The sequence below is a fragment of the Hetaerina americana genome, unplaced genomic scaffold (assembly GCF_022747635.1).
Source record: "Hetaerina americana unplaced genomic scaffold, ioHetAmer1.1.p SCAF_1, whole genome shotgun sequence".
Classification (NCBI taxonomy): domain Eukaryota; kingdom Metazoa; phylum Arthropoda; class Insecta; order Odonata; family Calopterygidae; genus Hetaerina; species Hetaerina americana.
In genome coordinates, this window is record NW_027286069.1 from 61,177,413 (window position 1) to 61,200,563 (window position 23,151).

The following is a 23,151-nucleotide window of genomic DNA, read 5'->3' on the forward strand; positions in this document are numbered from 1 at the left end:
TCAGTATAATTAAAATCATTGGCCAATTTGTTTCGTGGTTAGTTTGGTGTGTCTGTTCGAAGGAACAAGCCTTGGATTCTGTGTGTATTCGGCGTGTAATTTTTTGACAAATTAATTCATATGATTTCATTTTTTCTCTTCAAATGTGAATACAGTTGTTTAAGCTTCAAAATGTATTTTTCGTAGTTTAATGGTCAGTTTTCAGATTTTATCCATGAAGTTTTTTTTAATGGAACAAGGGGAATGGGACCGTGTGAGCCATAAACTGAGATAGCTTGCATTAAATTTGAGCTGTGATTTCTGATATTTTTGGAGCCCCTGGTGGAATTGAATTACTTGTCATAAGTTTGTAATCCATGGAATGATTCCCCGATTGAATGAACAGATTGACATTTATATGTTCATTCTTGCGGAGATATATTATTCCACTTCCCCTAAGTTCAGTGAAAGCGGAACGCACCCTTTTTAAAGATGCATTTTGCCGTGAGTTTACATTTTGTAATTGTTTTCCTTTTCAACTTGTGTACTCCCCTTTGCTGATGACATTGGAGCTAAATGTGATTATATCCCGACGGATAGACTGTCAGTTTAATTTCAATTCATTAGCCTCCATTTGTTCAAGTACTTCACCTCTCCGGCAACTCATGGGAGACCGCGTAGTTTAATTATTTTTATAGGCGACTTATTGAATTTTTAATTGCAAGTTCGGAAGGCAGTGAGGTGAATACCGGACTCGTTTGTTTTTCTGAACATTTGAGAGTCATTGACGCAACCATTAAAGTATACATTTAGTGCGGGGTTTTGAGAGTTTTTTTATGGAAAGAAATGTTAATATTTGCAGTTGTGAATTCTAATTGGACCATTTCATTTTCTGCCTTTGTCGGAGGAATTCATACATTTGAAATGATGCTGTGTATACACGTTATTAAGTCACAGTCTTCTTGGCTAACATGCCTTTTCGGAATATTCTCGTAACAGTCAAATGTGAAAGCAGTTCGATTGCTTCATCGGTACCTTTCCGAAAATAAAAGTTTGTTAATTCATTTGCATTGCATCTTTATTTTTTTCCTGCCTCATATGAATTTTGAATGAGTCGTTGGTTTCACTCACCTGGGAAGAATCAAAGAGATTATTTTTACCTTTACCGAATAGTGCATCATAAACGGCCTTTTTTAAGTAAGTAAGTAAGGGTTCTCAGAAAAATGCACAACAATAGTGGATAACGTGTGAAAAATGCGCCTGAGTGAAATATGGGCGACTCTTTTTTAAGTAAATAAAAAAAGTGGGTGTAACTATACATCAGGCGATAAAATTTTGTCCATCTCTGTATTTGTTGAAAACTAAATAGTAACGTCAATTTTCGTAGAGTGAATTACTTTTCTTATAACTTTGCTTGTGCACTATTATCCATATTGTCTGTTTAGTTTGTAATTTCTTTACAATATACTGAAAAGATGTAAAATTATGAATATTTTTATGCCTGCCTAAATTTTCATATTTGGTAGATTATTGGAAGCCTACTATGGCCGCACTTTTTTCCAATAATGGTATTTAAGGATTGATTTCATTATTTCCTATAGATAATTCAAATCTTGGACGAGTCGTCATCAATATAAAACACTAAATGAATTCATTAGAGAAGCGATAAAGACTTAATGTTTGTCGCCTTATGAAATACATAAATTCACGATTTGGTGTTAGTGGTAATTCTCTATTCATTAAGGATTAGAACAATAAAAATTCTTCTTGCAAAGGAAACTATCGGACTCTTCATATGGGACTATTTATCCTTGTGTAGACTCTTGAGAAATCTTCTCAGGGCCAGTGAATTTTGCAGGAAAGGACTTAAATCCACATCAGGAACTTGAAGGCCTTTTTTTGGAGGTTACCGTTGTTACCTATTTATGTCGCCACGCACATGTAATGAGAATATTGATAGGGCATCTTAGAAGTCAGTCTTGCCTTTTTTACAGAGAACTGAAGAAATCTTTCAATGTGATTTCCTTCCTTCTCTAAATGAGGGGACACGAAAAATTTCGTTGGTGCGTCTCTCTCTGATTTTATAAGCGGTGCTCCGGCCTAAACGCTGACTAATTCTCATTGGTGATTCGCACTAAATAGCGCTTCTACATTATTATTTGTAAAATCTAGGTACCCATATCCCTTGTTTGGGTTTAAATTAAGTGCCAGATGTGATTGGGAGGGACATTAATCTATACCATGCATTTTAAAAACGGTATTACGTTGCATTATATTAATCGCACATGTACTTCGTTTTTCTATCCGAAAAAATAGCGGACATCAGTTTTTAAATCCCGTCTCCGTTGTTATTTTGTGGAGCCGTAAACTACTTGTACTCTGATGTAAAATATTTTAAGATTAATTATATTTTCAGTATAGCTCTTTGTATATACCTCGATCACCGAGAAATGGATTGACATGAAAACCGTAGCGATTAATTTCCAAGCCTCAAAATGGAAAAACAATGGGACAAATCTAACGTCGTGGCAAATGACCACTTCGTAATAAAGAGTCAAAAACAAGCCATTTATAAATCTACTCAAGTGATTTTTATCGTGTTAAAATGGAGAGAAGTTTCCCCAAGGTTGAAAATATCTCTTGGGGAAAATGCCACGTGTTAAATTGTATATGACTGACAAAAAAAAACTGCGAGTTAAAGGATGGAAATGCGAGAAACCTGGGGGCACCGCAATTTGCGATGAAACTGGCAGAATTGGTTGGCGAGAGGAGGGAATGTTCGCTTGGGAGGTGGGAGGTGGAAGGAGAGGTGGGATTGAGCGAAGGTAGGGTAGGGAGGATGGTTGGACGGGTAGCGACGGGAGGGCCCGTGCCCTTCGTCCCCACCCATCTTGCCGCATTACCAGGAATACGGCGTGTTCAATAGCGCAGTGGGGTCTGGGCGTGCGGGCAGACCGAGCGAGGGTGTGGAAACACCGCCGTTAGCGAGCGCTGTGGATTACGAGGGCCGGCGACCCGCGAAAATGGCTTCTTAGCCTTGTGGAATGAGCAATGGTGATCCATGTGGCCTCCTCTCTCGGTAGCGAGGGGGCATAATCGTTGGCTGGGCGTGTGCGCCGCTACAGGTCAAGCCGAATAAAGGGGGTTGTCGAATGATGCACCTGATGCGGTGCCATTACAATTTTTTCGAGTCGAACTTGACAAATTATCTGGGATTATCGGATAGTCTCTGGAAATTCCTCTCTCCCGATGGAAATTCCTGAAACTACCAGATAATTTCTTCGTTTATGTGATAGCCAATTTTTTATCGAAATGCTACAAATGAAGGGCGCAAATGTGTGGTAAATTTTTAAACGTATTTGCGTGTATTTTTTTAAATATATTGTCGCTTATATTTGATATTAGATTTTAATTGGCAATTTATTATAATATTAGTTGAACCTAGGCTTTCTTTATGTGCTACAGCAAAACATAGTACTTCTGTGTTAGGGAAAGGGCCCCAATTTTCATAAGATTACAGTCAAATTGTGGGTCGAAAAAAATTAATCAACTTGAAATTTAATATTTATAGAAATTTCAAATTAATTTCGTCTTGAAGTGACTATGCATTTTATACTGAGGAGCCTGCACTGACTCAATTCACTGAACCTCATTTAGTGATGTACAATTTTTATTTCTTAATATCTGAGCGACTCGGAGAAACGTTTAATTGTTTCTAAATTATCATGCACGCTAGGGAATTGCAAAATGGCTAGTTTAATTAATTTCAAAATTCTATAAAAGTAAGATTAACAAAAATTATTGGCAGAAAGGGGCAATTTTAAAATCATTGAATTGGAGAAAAAATAGTTTCTATAGAACATATTCCAAAAATTCCATTTTCAATCGCGTTACATTGGATGTACAGCATTTTCCCATGAAGTACGTATACTATGTGTGTGTGTGTGTGTGTGTGTGTGTGTGTTAGTGAGAGAGAGAGAGCTTTTACTCATTTGTGGTTGCTATATTAATTTTTTGGACAGCTGTATTTATATGAGAGCCTTGAAATAAGTAAATATTTCCTGGAACAGAGACGCAGTGAAACGGTAGAGAACACTGCTTTAATTCATGGGAGTGCTTTTAACGTTATATTTTTATTATGAATTTCAGTTGAGTCATGTTTCTGGTGAATTGTAGATAAGGATTCACAGTTGAGGCGACTTCATTATCTGGGATCATGTCACCCTCTACCGGCTGTTGCATACCCATTCCAGCCAACTCTTCCCTGCTTTCGGTGGATCTTTGATTCAAACGAAATTAATGTGTGCTGCGTCACAGTATCAGAAATATATTTCTTTTGTAAAGGAAATATCACCGATGAGGATTGCGGTTTTTTTTTAAATTTATTCTTCCTATTTAAAAATGTTTTGGTTCTCACATCGACTCTGGCCCTTAAGGGTGAAATGACGATTGATGGCGGCTGTATTTCCGGTCGCAGACACAATCGCGTGCTTTTGTTTCTCTTTGGTTCCCTTCCAATGAGAGGTTTTTGTTTCTGTGCCCTTTTCCTTTTTTCAGCGAGTTTGGTAATGGGTATTAAGGGTTTGAGCCGTAGAATTGAGGGGCTATTTATAAGCAAAGTGGATGTCGAAGGCAAAAGTGAGAAAAAAATCGTCTGCATCAGTCGTTTGTCAGAGTTATTCTCCCCTCAATTTTTTTTTTGGTGCACATTCGTCGCGACCTCATAAATTTCGAACTTCTTGTTACTTGTGGATCGATGGCTTGTGAATAAAGGTTCAGCATGTTAGACCTTCAACGCTCGGAGTTTTACGCGTTAGGGGACGGGTAATGGTTTCTGTGAATGGTCTTTATTCTAACATTTGAGGGTCGTGGAAGGCGACTGGTTTTGTTTCTCATCGTGCTTTTTAACCGAATCGGGGTACTCTCTCGATGGTGAAGTCGAAGCCCAACAGGGTTGCACATTTGGGAAATAAATTTCCTATCATGTTTATATATTACGCCGTAAATGGACTCTCTGAAATGTTTAGTCAAATTAAATGTAATCTAATTTTCTTTTCAAATGATCGTACTACGTTGAAGTGAACATTTTTTTCTGCTTTATTTATCTTATCTACCCTAAGTATTTTTTTGCATGATACGATGGGGAATATGTTTCCAATATTTCTACTCGTCACTACCGAATTAAATTTCATTCGTCGACAGTTGCGTAATCAATTATCACAACGATGGTATAATCCGATTTCTTCTTTAATGCGGTGCAATAATAATTCAGCATGATATTTTTTTTATAAATTACAAAATTTCTTTTTTATTTACGATTACAACATCGTGACAAACATTGTGTAGGAAAATAATAGGATGAAAGTGGGTCGTAACATATGGTTATTGATATTCCTTTTGAATACACATTTTGTAATTGTCAGGTTGAATCACTAAATACATAAAAATACTCTAATAATAGGTTATTATGCAAACAATGGTGGTGAAATACGATTCTAGTTTATATATATGTTGGGTTTAGTGGAAGGCATACAGTTTTTCTCCATGTTCATGTAATGTTTGTTTGTGAGAAAAATTATGTTTAAATTTAATTTTCAGAAAAATATAATTTTCTAGCTAAACTTCATTTTTTCCTTTTACACAGGTTAATTTGTTGTAATAGTAAAGGTGTATCTGGAGGAAGTTGACTAACAAAGAGCTGCTTTCTTTTAGGTAAGTTTCATATTCTAGCTCGATGTTCTTGATTCTCAATGTTCAAATGTTTAAGAATATAAATTATTTATTGTGTCCGGGGATACAATGTAATCAAATAGTTGTGTTAATCAAAATTGAAGCATTAGCTATCCTAGTATTCGTGTTTAGTTGGCGTAATTTGATTTAAAATAGCGGTAAAATATGGCTTAATTTCAACCCTTATCTTGTCATTTTCTTTTTCTACCTTAACATGTCAGTGATCTATGATGCGAATTCCTATAATTCCCGCACCTGATATTCACCCACCAGCCCACTTCTTCTTTGCGCTGATATACGCGGACGGCATTTTCCTTGCATATTCACCTATCTGTCAATGTTATACGTGGATGAGAATAGCCTAAATATTTATGGAAAACGAAAAAATCCCTTAGTATTGAAGCTCGGAGATAACCTATCATGAAACTATTTGGGGAAAACAAAATTTAATTTACAGGGTCAAATAGCATACATGTGTGTGGTTACTCCTTCGGCTCTTCGGCGAAAGCGAAACAGAATTCCTATATCTTTATGTGCGTATATTATCATATTACCCTGGAAACTGAGTAAATGATACATTTTTAATAGAACGCACGGTTTGACATATTTCGTGTTAAACTATAGCGAATGTGCGAAAAACTATTCAGTTTACCTAGAGGCAGTGCGAGTGAAAACTGTTCAAGTAACACCTAAGGGAGCTGGGCGCTGCATTTTAAAGAACGTTTTACACTAGTGACATAGTGAATAGTTTCAATGTTCGGAGTTCCATGGTAGTAGTGGTGGAGTTCGTTGAAAGCGGCAATGAGCCGGCCGTCAAGGAGAGGAGGTCCCCAATGGTGGCTAAGAGACTTCGCCGCCCTCACCGCCAGGTTTGCGTGTGACTGTGTGTGGTTTGGTGTAGTCGGCTCCGAGGAAGGAGACATGCAATCGCCCGTGCCCGATGACCTCAGGAAGGGGGTGGTGAAGTGTGTATGCGTGGAAGGGGAAACGGCATCGAAGGAGTTCAAAGGGAGGGAAAGGAATATTTTATCGACCAGTACGACTCGGAAATTTGACCCAAACATCATGAATCGAAAGAGTAAAATGCTAAAGTGCTACACCTTATAATATACATAGAACGGAGAAAACTCTATATCTATTTTCAAAAGCATCCGGTACTGAACATTGATTCCTTTGCATTATCGATGATACGTAGGGGATACCAATCGCTTAACATTTACGGTCTGTAATGCGCGTCAGTAATACATGCCCCTTACCTTAATATACCTTTCTTAAGATTCGACTTGTTCGTGTTTTGCCGGGAAACAACATACACACTATATCTAAGGAACCTGATTCTGATTATTCTGGTTGTTCGCATCATTAAATTCATAATTTGACAGATTGTGAACTCTATGAATGGGATCAACCTTGTATTTATTTCCTTTGAAATAGCGTGGTCATCACTAGTCTTTTAACTTTAACGTGCGTCCTGAAATTCTTCGGTGAGGACAATCGCCGGATACCTGAGAGCAGGAAGTGCCCGATTTTATTAGGCTATCTACCAAGAAAGAGAGACGAGGACGACCGCCCATGACGTTGACTAGTGAAGTCAAAGAGGCCATCTGCTTTGATCTGTCGTGAATACAGCAAAAGGCATAGTGGAGTAGAGACATTCCGAAATCGCCAATTTCGGTCAATGGGTGTGATTCTCATGAGTATGAGATGTTACAACAGGAAATACCAACTTAATAGGATAGGAGACTCTTGCAAATGCTTAGTAATTTCAAGTGCATGTCTGCTCATTACAATGACTTTGCTTTTACATTAATTATCGCATATAGGTATGTTATTTTTAGGGGTCCTTAGAATCAAGGCTCACAATTTTATGCCACCAGATTTGCATTTTATGTATGGATTTAATATCCGCAAGGATATTAGGGCCTTCACATTTTTAATCAGTGGATTCTTACATATTTAAAATGAAGTCATTATATAAGCGACATTTGGATTTCATTTATACAATAGGGAGCCAAAAATACTTCAAAATAATCCAATTTTTTACGTTAATATTCAGAATTGAAATTGGCGTTGTATTTTGTACGTGTGAGTTGATCATTGTCTGTTTCTGGTGCCCCTCTTTGTTTTCCAGCTTATTTGGCCCCTGTACCGTGTGATGGAAGGGGTTGATTCTTAATGTAATTTAACGTAAGTGTTTCATGCATCATTTTTATATTTAAATTACTTCCATAACAACAACTGCGGTTGAAGAACAACTTTTCTCTTTAGCGTTTTCTGATGAAAGTACTATTTAAATTGTGCCCTCGATTTTCTCTCCTTTTACAGGTCAATTTTACATGGATAGTTCATTTGGAGAATCTTGTCTAAAAAGGCAAATATTATTTAAGAAATGGAAATCTTAGTGAGAATAGCATTTTATACGGATGGCCATTCTGCATTCTCTTTCTGAATATGATTATTCATTATAACTGAAACCTATGGTGCTTGACTAATTAATTGCTTGGTAACTACTCAATGAAAGTTTTTGATACTCTATTACTATCAATGGTTTCTAGTGCAGTCAATACTTATGTGTTCGCAGAACATGTCTGCAAAGTTAAAAATTTGCAATTCAATTTACGTTATATTTATTTAAATACAGTAATATTTTTGTTATTATTTATAAAAATGTGCAATTATCATTACGTTATTTTAATTTAAATGCAGTAATATTTCTATTTATTAGTCTACAGTTTAAGGTAGGTTTTGGATGGACACACACTGGGCACTCCTTAGTGTTGCCTAACAAAAAAAAGATAACTCCCCATACTGCGATAAACTGGTCTTCAATTCCGAATAATTTAAATCTCCCTTCAATTCATCCAACATCCCTATACTTTTCCTACCCCTTCCACGCTTACCTGAAGTCCTCTGTGTTAGTGTTCAGCATTTCATCCCCATAAAAAATGCTCTGCATCCATCTTTCCTTGCCTTATTTGATATCTTCCGACGACGTTCTCTCCTCACCCACCAAGTGTAGTGCTTCTTCGCGTAATTTCGTCTCTGACCATTTTACCTTTTATATCCTTTTCCACACCCGCATCTTAAAAGCCTCCAATCCACGCCTATCATTTTGCGTCTATGAGTTTCGGAGCCGCACAAAACGACGCTCCATGCCCAAGTTTTCACCTGTCTTTTCGTAAACCTCCCTGCTAAATCATCCCTGTCGGCAACGCTTTTATCATAGAATAGAAAAAAATTGAAAACATGTTAATGGAATACCAATCAGTAAAACTTAAAATTTTTACGCTGTGTTCAATGGGCCACTGTCAATTTCTACTTCTGGCCCTGGACATATGTATAAGGTTCTTGTACCAAACATTACCTTCTGAATCGGTATGCTACCCGCACGACGTAGGAGGTACCATGTGCTCCATACACGTAGGCGGTGCTGTAAAATACCGAACGAACTAATTTCGCCTAAAGCACCCAAAGGTAAGAGTGGCTATTAACCCAAAAAACAATAAGGAATGACACGCATATGCCATGGAATTGTTTTTGATTCGTTATTCAATCCATCTCGACGTTAAATTAATTCAAACTATACTTATAACCTTTTTCAGAGTTTATTTCAATAATCACATCAATTTTCGAATACCAATAAAGAGCATATAATGTTTTCGTCATGATTTTCTCAACATAAGTGATAGCAGCCGGGAGGAGATGAGGTCCAATTGATATTCTGCAACAGCTACTTGTTGACCTACTTCTCTGAGTGAGATAACTGCACGTTGTTGCCAATAACTGTAATGGAGTCGGGCACTCCTTTCGGTTGTCGCGACGTCGGAAGCACGGTCGTTTGCGGAACGGTCGCCAAATCTTTTGCGAACTCGGTCTCATAGTCCTTTTCTTTCTTTTTGTATGCATTTTGTATCCATTCCAGAAGAAGGGAGAGAATAGTTTTTTTAAATAATTGTGCGCCTGATTAGTGTTGGCATTATTTAATCGTATACTCGTCCTTGACTGTATTCCTTCCCCATCTTTTATAATCTTGTAAAAATTAAGTAAGTCTATCAAGTTGTGTTTAAATTTCAAATAATTGGTTTCTAATGGATTGAATCATTTCGTTTTGTTGATGAAATCACGTCTTGTGCACTTGTACTTGATAGTGTCTGCGGTATGAAGCTTCCGTTTTTTTTCCGTATTGATAGTAAGCCGGAGCTTTTCTTCAAAAACCCACTCTGGTGGAAATATTGCACGACTCAAAAGAAGCACACACATTTTGACAAGACATTTTGCTAAGCTGCCTATATTTTGTTATTTCATTAACTGTACTTATAATTAATATTGCTAAGCACAAAGAAATCTGTCTTCTTCCTACCCGTAAAAAAGTGTTTGTTTGGCCGCATTTACAATGACTTACAATTATGTTGAGGTGACTTCTACGGCGTTAAGGAATTGAGGATCAAACTTCGTGTTAGGTACGAGTATAATTGAGGTTTTTCTGTATTAGCATTGTTATCGATAGTTCCTTTCAGTTTTCTAACCCATTTACAATGTTGCGTTAAATGCTTAACACATAACCCCTTTTACGAAAATATTATTTATTTTATGACCCCTTTCCGATGTCCTTTTAGTCATATGCACCGGTAGTTGCCATTGATTTCGGGGCGTGGTGTTCAGTGAGTAAAGCGAGGAGCTACTGAATTAAGGCCCCTATTTCGATTCTGGGTGATGCCTCTGGGCACCCTCAGCTACACCCAAGCTATTTTTTTAGGAACAAAATTGTACTGGGAAATTAAAGGCGGTATAGGGAAAGGAACATTTTTATCATCCCTCCGTTACTCCCCCCCTTACCCTAATGTGTGAATTTCACACGCCGTTGGGCTTCGTATTATGTGAACTCTACCATCACCATCAACCCAACCTTCGGGTTGTTTACGTTGTTTTTGCTGTGGATTCTCCAACCGAGCGTTTGAAATAATAGGCATCATAGAATAATATATTTATTTCTTGTAATAATTATTATCTCTAATTGTACTACATTTGGGTTGTACATTACTTCTGTAATTTAATGCTACTGTGTCATCTTGTTTGATATTTCTTTTTCTCATATTGTGTAATTGATGTTAATTATATCAGAACACAAAAGGGGGATTAAGCGAGAGCAGGAACCCCCTCAACATATCATGCTATTTTTCTGTATGCTATTTTTTTTTGTATTTGCTTCCGCAATAAAAATAAGGAAAGTTGTGATTGAGGAAACTCCTTCACCACCTTTCCTTATTATTATTATTATAACCGAGCGTTGTCTCCTCAGTGTATAGTATCACGTGACCTCAACGATGGATAAATTTTATATACGTATATAAAAATGGAATGTCGTGAATATATTTGTATTAATATCGATCCTTAGTAAGTAATCCTTTGGTTCTTGTCCTTCATCTATTGAATTTCCGTTGTACTCTGGTAATTGCTTTATCCGCCATTATTTATTGAATATCATGTTTTTCAATATTCTTTCGTGTATTTCCCCTCTTTGTATCAATTATTTTTTATTTCCTGGGATTTTAATTCGGTGCCCCGAGGTTTGATATGATAAAATGCTTTTTGTACCTCAGAATATGCTACCTTTTTCTTCCTTCATCCAATTTTGTTGGCTTTCTTTCTTCAAAGTTAATGTTCATTATTATGTCACATAATCATTCTATCCTAAAGTACTCATGCTTTTCTTCTTTTTCTTTCTCTTCTCTGCTGTTGTTAGTAGTAGTTATACTGTTTATATTTACTAACGCGTTAATATTTCTTGGATAGGTAAAATGTGTTACCCCTATTGTTTATGGACGAAGTATTACACTCACGGCATAAGAAATGATGAAGTCGTATGGAAACTCCCAAAGAAATCTCAGTACCACAGTAAAATTACTAACGGCATCTCGGATTGCTAATGCGCGACGGTTACCCTACAAGTACAATGTAATGCTAATCCGGCATGCATGGTTACGTTAGTACACGGCTTAACCGTGACAGAATGGATGATGGTGCACTGTTTGATCACTCTCGATTAGATGTTGCCAAAATGGTTTAGGTTTTAATTATGTAAACCACCAGATAAGATAGATGTTGATGTCTACCAGTCAATCTGTCATCTACGATGAACATTTTATCTTAGGAAAGAATTAAATATGACTGTCAGGGTTAGCTGCGCTTTATTAATAGCAGGGCCCCGTTTCGAAATTGCTGAGAAGACGCTAGTTCTCTATATTTGTTTTTAATCCATCAAATGGAAAGGGTGGCATTTAAAAGTAGTCGACAGAAAAAGGGACCTAGTTTATTCAAATGTTTTGTCATGCCCTAAATTACCTCCCCAAATGCTACCCTGACTGCTACAGTGGACTCTTTCCACCTTCACGTTCCTCTTTAACCTCTCTGAGCACCGGAATTTAAATTGACGCCATCTTTTTTCCACTCCACAATGCTCGCATCTCCCTTTTCTCATGGATGACCGCGCCATGATTTAATACGTCGCTGTTTTATAGGTGGTGGGGCTGTAGTTGTCTCTATTAATCCCGTTTTTGAAGCCAGCTGTGCCGTAATAGACGTTACTTTTTTTTATATCTCCTTTCACTCGTTAAAATGCGAAGAAGAAAAATAAACTTTTTACTCGGTTTTATAAACTTTGTATTATTGGTCAAAAACCCGTCTGGCTTCTCTCCCCCACCCTTCCTTCCTGTTCATACATTTCTATCGCCCCTTTCTCTCTCTCTCTCACACTCAGACTATCCTGCCGCTCCCCCTCTCCAGAAATGTAGCCATAAAACCCCGGATTCCGCCTTTATATTTTTTTCCGCCGTCGCGCTTTCGCGCTGCCATTGCCAACTCCGAAATAGCCATCCCTCCTCCCCCACCACACCGCCGGCCTTTCCTCGCACTTGTGATTATTAAATGCATCACCTCTGTTGCGGCCCCGTATTTATCATTCATGATTTGGAGCTGTTTGATTTATGCCACACCATGCCGGTAAACCCACCGTTCGCAGCGATTCATTTCGGTGTTTACTATTCCCCATGTTGTGTCGCTAAGTTTGGTAAGGAACATTTGAATTTCGAAGTTTGGAAAGTGTTGATTTGATTTCCTCGCAAACTCCCAATATTAAACATAAGGGTATGGGTCCGGGCTCATTTGTCTTTTGTTCTCTGATGAAAGATGAATTTTTGTGCCTCAAAGTTCATATTTAGATATTATTACTTCTTAAAAAGGAAATTTCGACTCCGTAATACCTTTGTATTTCAGCATTTGTTGTGTGTAAGAGAATATCTTGTTTATAACGAAAAATACGAATTATGGAGGTTAACTTAAAGTCTCTTGAAAGCACATATTCGATGAATATTGAACTGTGTCGACGTTCGACAAGCTCGACTCGCCGCAATTCTTTCATTGCGTGCTGACCGTCTGTTTGTGAGTTCTTTAAAACAAACTGGTATATGGTACTGTTATTGGAAACTTCAAATAATTTTACTTAGATGCAGAAATTACTTGCATAGTTGTATTATGATTGTGCAAATATAATCGAATGACTAATTTTTAAAAGGATATTAATCTCGCTTCAATTCGAATAAAGATCTTTATTTGACTGGCTTGACTGATTTGACTAGCACGTAACCTAGTTCGATTTGAGTTCAAAAGGGAAGAATATGTATCGTGTATATGTATTTCTCGTTATGCCTGACAACCGTCAATGATTTCTTATATTATTTATATACTTTATATTTTAATATGCTTGGTTTGTACGGACATTTTTTTCTGGCGCCCTTTGCTAGTATTATATAATGTTAAGATAAAAGTCAATACATTGTTATCCTTTCGTCTCGGATCATTATCGAAAAGAGGAAATTCATGATGGAATTGACGGAGGAAGTTAGGTGCAGGAAGAGAAGTCAATTTTGATTGAATGATGGAATTAATGATTTATGGGCAGCAATTGTTGAACATATTTATATATTCAACAGGCTTGTCTGTATTGATATTTTTACGACAGTTATGTGAATTTTATGATTTGGCACCATGTTGTTTATACTCACTATTAGAATTTAAACTAGAGATAACAAGTATGGAGAAATTACTGTGATGAATACATCATGCTTTTTTTTACAATTTTCGTCCGCTCCCCATCGCGGTTTCATTAATCGGCTGTAAAATTTAATCACTTTAAAGGAATCCATTCTTAATTTTCTTTTAGAGAACTTTTTTAATTAGTCGCGACGAATTAGTAATGCTTTAGTCGGTACTCGGCGCCGTAAAGTGATAATACTTAAACATTTACATCCTGATATTTGTTTCTTTAACTGAAATATTAACGCATAAATATCAGGCGCTTACCTTCCTAACTGAATATGAAAAATGCGGTATTTTTTTGATCTTTCCTTTACTCGGTTAGTTCTTTACCTAAGCAATTGGTCATCTTTGCGTAAAATTTTATATTGTAAAACTTTCGTCAGCATCTACTTAAAGATATTATAATGAATAAACTTTAATGTAGCTGCACTATCATAAATGCATGTATTGGGATTGTATGAAATTGCTTCGATTGCGACTGATCCGGTAAGCATTCTACAATGGCGTACTTTTTTACGCTGCAATTCTATCCGCATTATTAACATAAGCAGGGCGTAAAAAGCAAAAGAATGGTAAGTATACTGATCGATGAAGAAACTGCAAAAAGAAGTTTCCTTTGATATATACCACTCATGGTTGAGTTCTCAACCCGGAATTCCACTGTCGTAAATTCATCTTGAAAGCCAAAAAAAGGCGTAGAAAAAGTTAGGGTCTGAAAAAAGGTTTTGGATAGCCATCGGGGAAGAATTGCTTTGCGGACGTGCTGCGTGGCGAGTGTGGGTTTAGTACGTTTTATGGATCGAGTTTAAACTAAGACCCGGACAAGCGTGAATGTGGTGTTACCCTTGAGTTCACAACGAATGTCGAGCACTTTTATTGTATGTCATTGAGGTTTCATTAAGGTTCGTCGAAATACGTTGTTTACTCTTTTGTGCTACATGTTTTCAGTAAAAGCAAGGGAGCGAACGTCCATTTATTTGCCTTTATCCATGCTCTCGCTCCCACAAGCGCTAGAGGAAAACTTAATCGTTCTCAGTGAAAATAATTCTTTTGGAAATACGAATTAGATTCGGGACTAAAATCTACTAAAGTGTTTTTAATAGATGCTTTTGAAAACATAGGATTAGCGATAATATTTCATATGATTCGGATGCTTTCAGAGTTAATTTTCATTTAATTTAGTGTCATCAAGTTTGATCTCTAAAAGTTGGATGTTTTTCTTCGGGTAGAAATCAATGGCTTCCGCGTTATACACGTTTTAACGGTTCTTTCATATTTATTGCTGTGCTAAATAATTATCTTGTCATGCCTGAGACTTTTTAATCGCACTAATCAATTATAGAAAATGGTTTTTATGTTTGGTAATTTATACTTTTAAATTTTATTTTAATTTGAATTTTTTAATAATTGCTTAATAAATTACATATAGTGGAGTGGCTGTCACTCTTCCCAACCTCTTTTCGTTGAGCACATCCAAGTTCAATCCGCAATGAATTTTTAAATATTTATCACAAGTCTAATATGAAATGCTTGCGAATAAATGAACATCGTTTCCTTATTTATTAGTGTTGTTCATTTTTATGCTTAAGAATAAAACTATTGACCACATAGAGCATATTTTCTATGCATTTTTAGAAATTTTTCATTGGACAGGTACGTCGTATTTATAATTAGAATCTTTTAAGTGTTTATTCAGCTTATTTACTTTCCGGAGAAGAAGTTTTTAATATAAGTACTAAATCTCCAGAATGTGTGATGCTGAATGTTGAAAAAATTGTTGATTCGACTGACTTTCTTTATCGGAGCGTTACGAGTATCTTTGATCGCTCTTAATTAACAGGAGGTGAAGTGAACAGTTGGATAAATAATCTAAAATGCAGCTAAAAGTCTAAAATTTACGAGGGTTGAAGTTTCTCAAGCCACGGAAGTTTTGATCCGCACTAGGATGGAAGCGATACTGCTTTCGCCCGGAGAAACTCCTTATTAATCCATTTTCATTCATTTTAAGCGACCAGCAACATGATCCGTGCCCTCAGCAAGAATTACAGGACCGAGTGGAAGGGATGGAGAGAGTGGGAGGAGAGGAAAAAAGGAATAAGCATAAATAAATGGATCTTTGGAGATCTGAGTTTAATATTTATTTAGGATGTTCGTGATGGCCCTTTCACTTTTCTACTCCCCTTCTTACCTATAATATACATAAGAGCGCGTATCATTTACTCTTTTTCCCTATCCCCTTCACTTCTCTTGAGGAAAGGAGAACACCTAGGGCGCAGACAAAAGTAGTAGGTTTCACTTCACTTGGTCCACGATAGTTGGCCTTCAAGGGGATTAAGGTGGAATACCAAGCCCACGACTGCTGATATTTAACAGTCCCTCAATCACGTCTCTCTCTTTCACATCTCCTCATATTCCCGTTACTACTTCGACATCACACCACGCTCTCACACAAAACCGCCCCCTATTCCTTCAGCTACTGCCGGAGTAGGGGACAATAGGTCCCTCTCCCCGAATGCCTCAGAAAATTCAAGTTTCATCCATTTTCTTCCCAAACCTATCCTTGCCCTTGCACCCTCATTCTTTTGTTTTCCTCTTGACTTTAGATCAGCAATGAACAGACAAAGTGGAAATAATGATTATAAATTTTGGAAATGTGATTTTATAAAACTTTGCGGTGTCATAAAGCAGGTACAGATACCTTAGACAGCATAAACAGTAATCATATGGGATCGTAGATTTTCGCGGCGTTCAGATGAAAGACTCTCCATTCTCGGGATGTCACCGCGTAGGTTGTTTTTCTGACAACAGTTTCGCCCGTGTTTCAACGAGCGTCCTTCTTCACTTCGACCTGAAGACGCTCGTTGAAACACGGGCGAAACTGTTATGAGATAAACAACCTACGCGGTAGCATCCCGAGAATGGAGAGTCTTTCAACAGTAATCCTACACCGAATAGACAAAAATCAGAACGCAGATATGTGAACTCATAAACAGTTAGAAGGAATTCATTGTTAAATCCGCTAAGCTTTGTAAAATCTGTTGAGAGTTCTTGCGCATAGATTATATTTTAGCTATTTATTATTTCCCAGCAATAATTTGAATATAACTTCATTATAACGTTGGCGTATTTCATCGTTTTATCTGTCACGTAGGTATTTATTTCTAAAGCGTCGAAATGTCCTTGCCCGCAGTTGTATTCAATTGACGAGATAATTTTTTCTCTAAATACAGGAGGAGGTTGGACATAGTCACATAATCCATTTATTTTCACATATTCTCCAAATTCTTTGCATATAGGACGTAAGGTCTACTTTATAGCTCATTATTTATCGGTGAGAGTTATGACATATGTTTTCACGTTTTGAATGGCCCGGACAAAGAATTAAGTAGGTTTGGAATTAATGCATAACTAATAATTATTCCAGCTACCCCTCATTTGGGTGCATTTTAAGTTCTTTTAAAAATGGTATTTCCATGCTGTACTGTCATGTTCCCTCAGCCAATTACTCCATGTAACTCGTCCGGACACTGTTGGTTCAAAATCCTTCAGATAACTGTGAACTAGATAAAAATTCGTCCCATCAATTGTTGTAAAAGAAATTGACCTGGTTGAAGAAACTGTCTTAGAGCAACTCTTGTAGAGAAAAGGGGATAAAATCTCCTGTCTATATTTTTTAAATTTTCTTTGTTTTAGGTTGCTTTATATGAATCAACACTATTTTTAGGATTGGTCTGTATTCATAGTGTTTTCTGTTAGAACAAATGTAGCTGCTCTGAGTGTTTACTTATATTGACAGCTGTGCTGTTTCGTCTTAAATACTTTCGTCGTAATCTGTAATGAAATTACGCTTTTATATAACTCTGGAGTTCTGACCAAAGGGCCCAATTCGATTCCGAGTGACGACTTTGGGCACGCTCAGCTTCAATCAATCTGTGATTATCAAGTGCACAGAGCAGAGCAGATTAAAACCTTTTTACGAGTAACTTCCAAGCCCAGGAATTGAACGGCTGGCCATTTTTTCGCGTGGCACTATTCAGATTATTTTCATTTCATCTGACGCATTCCGGAACTTCGTCATTGCGTTGCATCTCGGGCGATTGCGGATGTCGCCAGTTGGATTTTCCACCCCCAAATTTCTCTCAGCGGCCCCGTTTCCCCCTCCCCTCCCACTCTTTACTGCCTCCCCCCTCCTTAGCATCCCATCGTCCACTTCCGACCAACTCCCGCCCTTAGCCTCCTCTCTTACTCTGTCTCTCTATCCCTCCTTCCCCCATGCCGCATCCTCATACTTGTCGAATCCTCCCACTCTTAACTCCCGCGAAAGGCCGCTGGTGTTTGCATTTTTTTTCCTTCTCTTCCCATTCTGAATGGTGACTTTTTAATTCACCGGAATCCCCACCGGGAGGCGGGACGTCCATGTCGCTCCCCGTTTTTAATTTTTTCCCTCCCGACTCGTACGTCCGTCGCCGTCTTTTGTTTCGCATCTCCATGTGTCGCTCGTCATTTTGTCCCCTCTCTCCACCCTCCAACCCCGCTCCCCGCCCTCCACTTCTACGCCTCCCTCTCATTTGCCTTCTTCCTTTCTTTCCTTCCATACCTCAGTCGCCCTCTTCGTTTTTCTCCCCGAACTCTGTTTTTCCAATCTGGAAGCGATCTAAATAATTAAAAGAGCGGTTGCGAGATGCCTTTATTTTTACCTTTTTTTGCATCCGAGAATATGTGGCGATGATATCTTTCTCCTTTTAACGGCCCGGCGTCGTCGTCCATGCATACGTGCTTCGGGGGATGAAATACGACCTGTCCTATGTTCCTTGTGGAGAGGGTGAGCTGTGGAATCCATTATTCGTTGCCGGGAGATAATATTTTGTTTTCCTTTCCATTTGCGGCCTTCTATTTATTTTTTAAGAAAGATGATGAAGGCCAGAAACGTGAACGGCCCTGAGATTCGTGTATTACAAACTATTTGATCCTTGTCCCCTTCGCATGGATCTATTTGTGGTTTTTGGAATGTTGAAAGTGCTCTAATTGAGTGTGACTTCGTTGGTCTAATATTTTAAATATTTTTGCCGGGATTTATCAATGGTAAAATATTTCAACCTTACCGCCGACTTTCATTCTTCTCTCCCGTGAAAATAAAATGTATCCGTTACTTCAGGAGTATTTACGTCATAAACACCGCTTTTATGGTTTCCTCCATCCATTTATATTTTTATTCAACTTTTAGTTATTTCTAAATATCATTTATACGTATATCGTTGAAAATCGGCTAATAGCTCTAATATCAAATACATAAAACCAATTTTTATTTTGGCATTAATCTCGCTGGTAGAATATGTACTGGTTTATAAAAATTGAAGTACAGCCTTGGGCATTTTGCTTTTTATTTCATGTCACTCATTTTTCACGGTAATTGAAATCCCATAGTCTTAATATAGACCATTCAGGAAAATTACATTACGGCTCTGGACATTCTCTAGAGTTAAGCGTAATATATTGAAACAGTATTCGTTCTGGGAGCCCTGAGGAAAATACTAAGATATTAGATCTTTGGTGATGTTAATTCTACTTGCGCTAAGAATTTTTCTAATAGAGCATCAGTTTTTCGTGCATTCCAAAATTTGCTTTATTTTTTTCAATCTGAATTCCCTGTTATCTTGGCATTGCAAGCAAAACAACAGGAATGAGGTATTCGAGGAGGAGGAAGGCTAGCGTTAACAGTATTTGGGAAACCCTAGAGAACAGCTTACCTATCTTCGAAGTATTTTTGGCCAAGATGTTCAAAGGATCGTAGAATGAAGAGCACAATGTATTTTTTCACTGTTCTTTATTTAGGTATGATTATTCTTAACGCTTAGGCGTAATCATCAGGTACCGAGGTACCTTTGCGTTAAGCAAAGTAGCTTTCACCACAAGGAGGGAGTTGATAACAGGGATAGCAACAGCTTAATAAGAATGTTGAGCCGAGATTATTGAAATTTATGCAATGAAGCTTGGTTTACAGCGCCATAACTTGGTTATTAAAGTAAGAGAATAGGCGTAAATGTTATTCTTTTCAGATGTGGGTGTGGAGAAGGATGTAAAAGGTAAAATTGGCGGAGAGGAAATATCACGAAGAAGTACAGCTTGGTGGATGAGAAGAAAGTGTTGTTGGAAGAAATCAAAAGAAGGCAAGTAAAGATGGATGCTTAGCATTTTGTTTTGCGATGGAATGCTGAAGACTGTAACAGAGAGGACTTTAGGTAAGCGAGGCAGCGGTAGGAAAAGTATATGAATGTTGGAGGGAATGAAGGAAGATTTAAATTATGCGGAATTGAAGACCAGTTTATGGTACTTGGTGTGTGAGCTTTTGTCTTGTTAGGTAAGGGATTGAAAAAGATTTTATTATAGGATGGAGTCTGGTAGTATGTTGGGCGAGATTTAGGGGTATTAATTTTAGGTTCATTCAAAATATACGTTAAACTGTAGACTATAATATTAATAATAATAAGTGTCTTATCTGATAATGCCTTTTTAGGCAGATTTTTAACATTCCATAATGATAAGCCCCTTTCAGTGAAGTTGTGACCTTTAAAAATTGAAATTTGGCCTAATAAGTTAAGAAAAATTTCAAATATTAATCTCGAAAATTCATATTCTTAAATATTAAGATGGCTTAAAAGTTTTAATCTAATTTTACGAAAATAATTGTGTTCCCTTACTTGCGTCTGACTTGATCACATCAAGTCAGTATACTATTATAGTACTCAGTTCCTTACCCTCATCAATGATTTTCTCTATAGCCTGCTAATACTCCTACGAAGTTATTCCAGTTAATGCTTCTACATTTAATTTCCTAACCAGCCGCCCCAGCCTTATCTTTTTTAAACGGACGCTACGCTTCATAGCAACCATATTTTGGTCATAGTCCGCAGCATTCGCTCCCGGGAAGCTATGCGAACTGATCACCCTGTTCTTGAATCCATGCCTAACCATAATATAATCTAACTAATACCTTTCTGAGTCACTTAGTATTTTCCATGAATACCTAAGCCTTTTGTGGTGTCTAAACCGAGTGTTGGTGATTACTAACCCCTGTCTCCTGCAGAACTCAATTTCTTTTTCCTCGCGGTCATTGCTCGACCTCATCACCATCTCTTTCTTCGCTTACGGTCGCATTCCGATCCCCCATCACTATCAAATGTTTCCCTATAGCAACACGCGGGATAATGTCCTCTAACTGATTGCATATCCCATCAACTTCTTCCTTTTTATGATTACTCGGTGGCATGTATACCTGAACAATGACCTATTTCGTCGGTTCTGCTTTTATCTCTACTAGTAATATTCTATCCGTTGCTTGTGCTATGTTTACTACGCTTCTTTCTACATCTTTATTTAATATTTTGGCACCCCTCGTTGGCTCTCGTTCGCGTCGCTGTGTATTATTCCATAATTATCACTCCAGTAATCCCCGCCATCCTTCCATCTGACCTCGCATAAACCTAAAATATCTATAATTTCTGTTTCCATCTCTTGCTTAACATTCTCCAATTTTCCTGTCCTCAACATTGTCCTAACATTCCAAGTTCCTATTCTAACTAATTGGTCATCTTCTTTTGGGTCTTGTCCTGCTGCTGTTGGTTTTCCTTTGCAAGGGATTTGTGAGATGACAACCGCATAAGCTTGCCTCTCCCGCTGCCGGGCACGACACACGGCCGATTGGGCCGAGTCCCGTCGTCGGCAGGACTCATTTTCTCTATGCTGTCCATCATTATATTCTTGGGAATGATGATTGATGTGGTTTCCTGTTGCCTTACTAAACAGTGTTTTAAACGTGACACTATCACTTAATGGCCACCCCACTGGGGTCAGAGGCCTTTGGAGCCGCCTCACTGATGAACGTACGATGCGTGGGCTACCTTTCGTCTGGCTCCTAACTTTCGACCTATCTGGCATAAGTGACCCTACCAGGAGCAATTATCATCACTCCCGCCTGCACAGCTCTAGGAGTCATTAGAACGCACAAGCCCTTCCACCACGTCAAGGTCGTATTCCATGGGAGGGAACGTAATCATAAAAATTTCCTATTGAATTCCTTGAATTTACTCGAAATGGAAATCCGGGTATCCCAATTAGCCAAATATTTTTACCAATTCCGAGTTTCATGCGAACTGGATGTTGCCGCTCGAAAGAATCCTCATAAATTGGTATTTCTAGATGAATACCTCTGTGCTTCATAACCTGATGCTACCGATGAAAGGTGAATTTAAGAGCTCTAGGCGAATTTCCTCGTATTAGTGAACATTCATCCGTTAGATTGCGACCAGTATTTTGTTTGTTTCGCTCTGGATTGTTGATGTGATATCGAGTTTACTGTGGTGGCTTGAATATTCCCGAGTCAGACACGTATAGGAAAAATATAATGATGTGTGACCATCAATAAATGAATCACATATGCAACTAGCCTTCCGTCAAAGTTGAAGTTTAACCACTTACATTTTTCATGGCTGTAATTTCTCATTCTCCGCAGAATCTCTAGACCACTCAGAACTGCTATTGTAGAATGTTTTTGCTGTGATTCATTGTGAAAATTGTCGTTTTCAATCTATAGTGCCTTTCATGGAGAAGAGAGGAAGTTTTGTGATGGTAATTGGGGTGAAAATTGAAATATTTTTATTTACTGTCGTTTTTTACGGATTGTTATGGAAAAAGAACTACTCTTGAGTGGAAAAGGAAAGCTGCTGTGAGACATTTCTAATAAGCAGCGGGTGGCTCTTCATTCGCCAGATAATACTACCTTGATCAAAAAGTTCCCGGAATAACCACCGTGTGGCGCTCCCATCGTTCCGATTTGAGTTCTGTTTTTTTTGTTAAATTGGTACATCTGTTGTTGATATTCCCTTTAAATCTTAGTGTCATAACTTGACATTTGCAAAAGTTACGTAGCCAAGAGTACATCTATCTCTGTGTGTGTTGGCGATTTTTTACAATTGCAGAAATGGATTTAAATTTGCAACAGCGAACTTGTATTAAATTTTGCGTAAAAAACGGATTTAGTGGCGCACGGACGTTGGAAATGTTGGAAAAGTGTTTCGGCAACGATTCTCTAAAAAAACGGTCGTTTACCAGTGGCACGAGCGGTTCAGAAGTGGTCGTGAGTCAATCGAAGATGATGAACGCAGTGGCAGACCATCGACATCGAAAGTCGGTGAAAAAATTGATAAAGTAAAAGAAATGTTGGTCAATAACCGCAAATTAACCATCAGAGAAATAGCGGAGGACTTGAACATTGCCTATGGATCCGCCCAAGACATTGTGGTTAATGATTTGGGTTTCCGTCGTGTAGCAGCAAAGTTGGTGCCAAAGGAC

At 37.8% G+C, this 23,151-nt stretch overlaps 1 long non-coding RNA gene across 2 annotated transcripts in view; it reads left to right on the top strand.

The window, feature by feature from the left end:
* Positions 1–5,629: 5,629 nt before the first annotated feature.
* The window catches only part of LOC139692328 (uncharacterized), a 202,642-nt gene continuing 185,120 nt past the window's right edge, over positions 5,630–23,151 (top strand). The window contains exon 1 of one of the 2 annotated variants that reach the window (XR_011701736.1): positions 5,630–5,691. This is a non-coding gene — a long non-coding RNA (uncharacterized lncRNA). Of the gene's footprint in view, positions 5,692–19,745; positions 19,971–23,151 lie in introns of those variants that run through there. The other variant, XR_011701737.1, reaches the window with a different exon arrangement.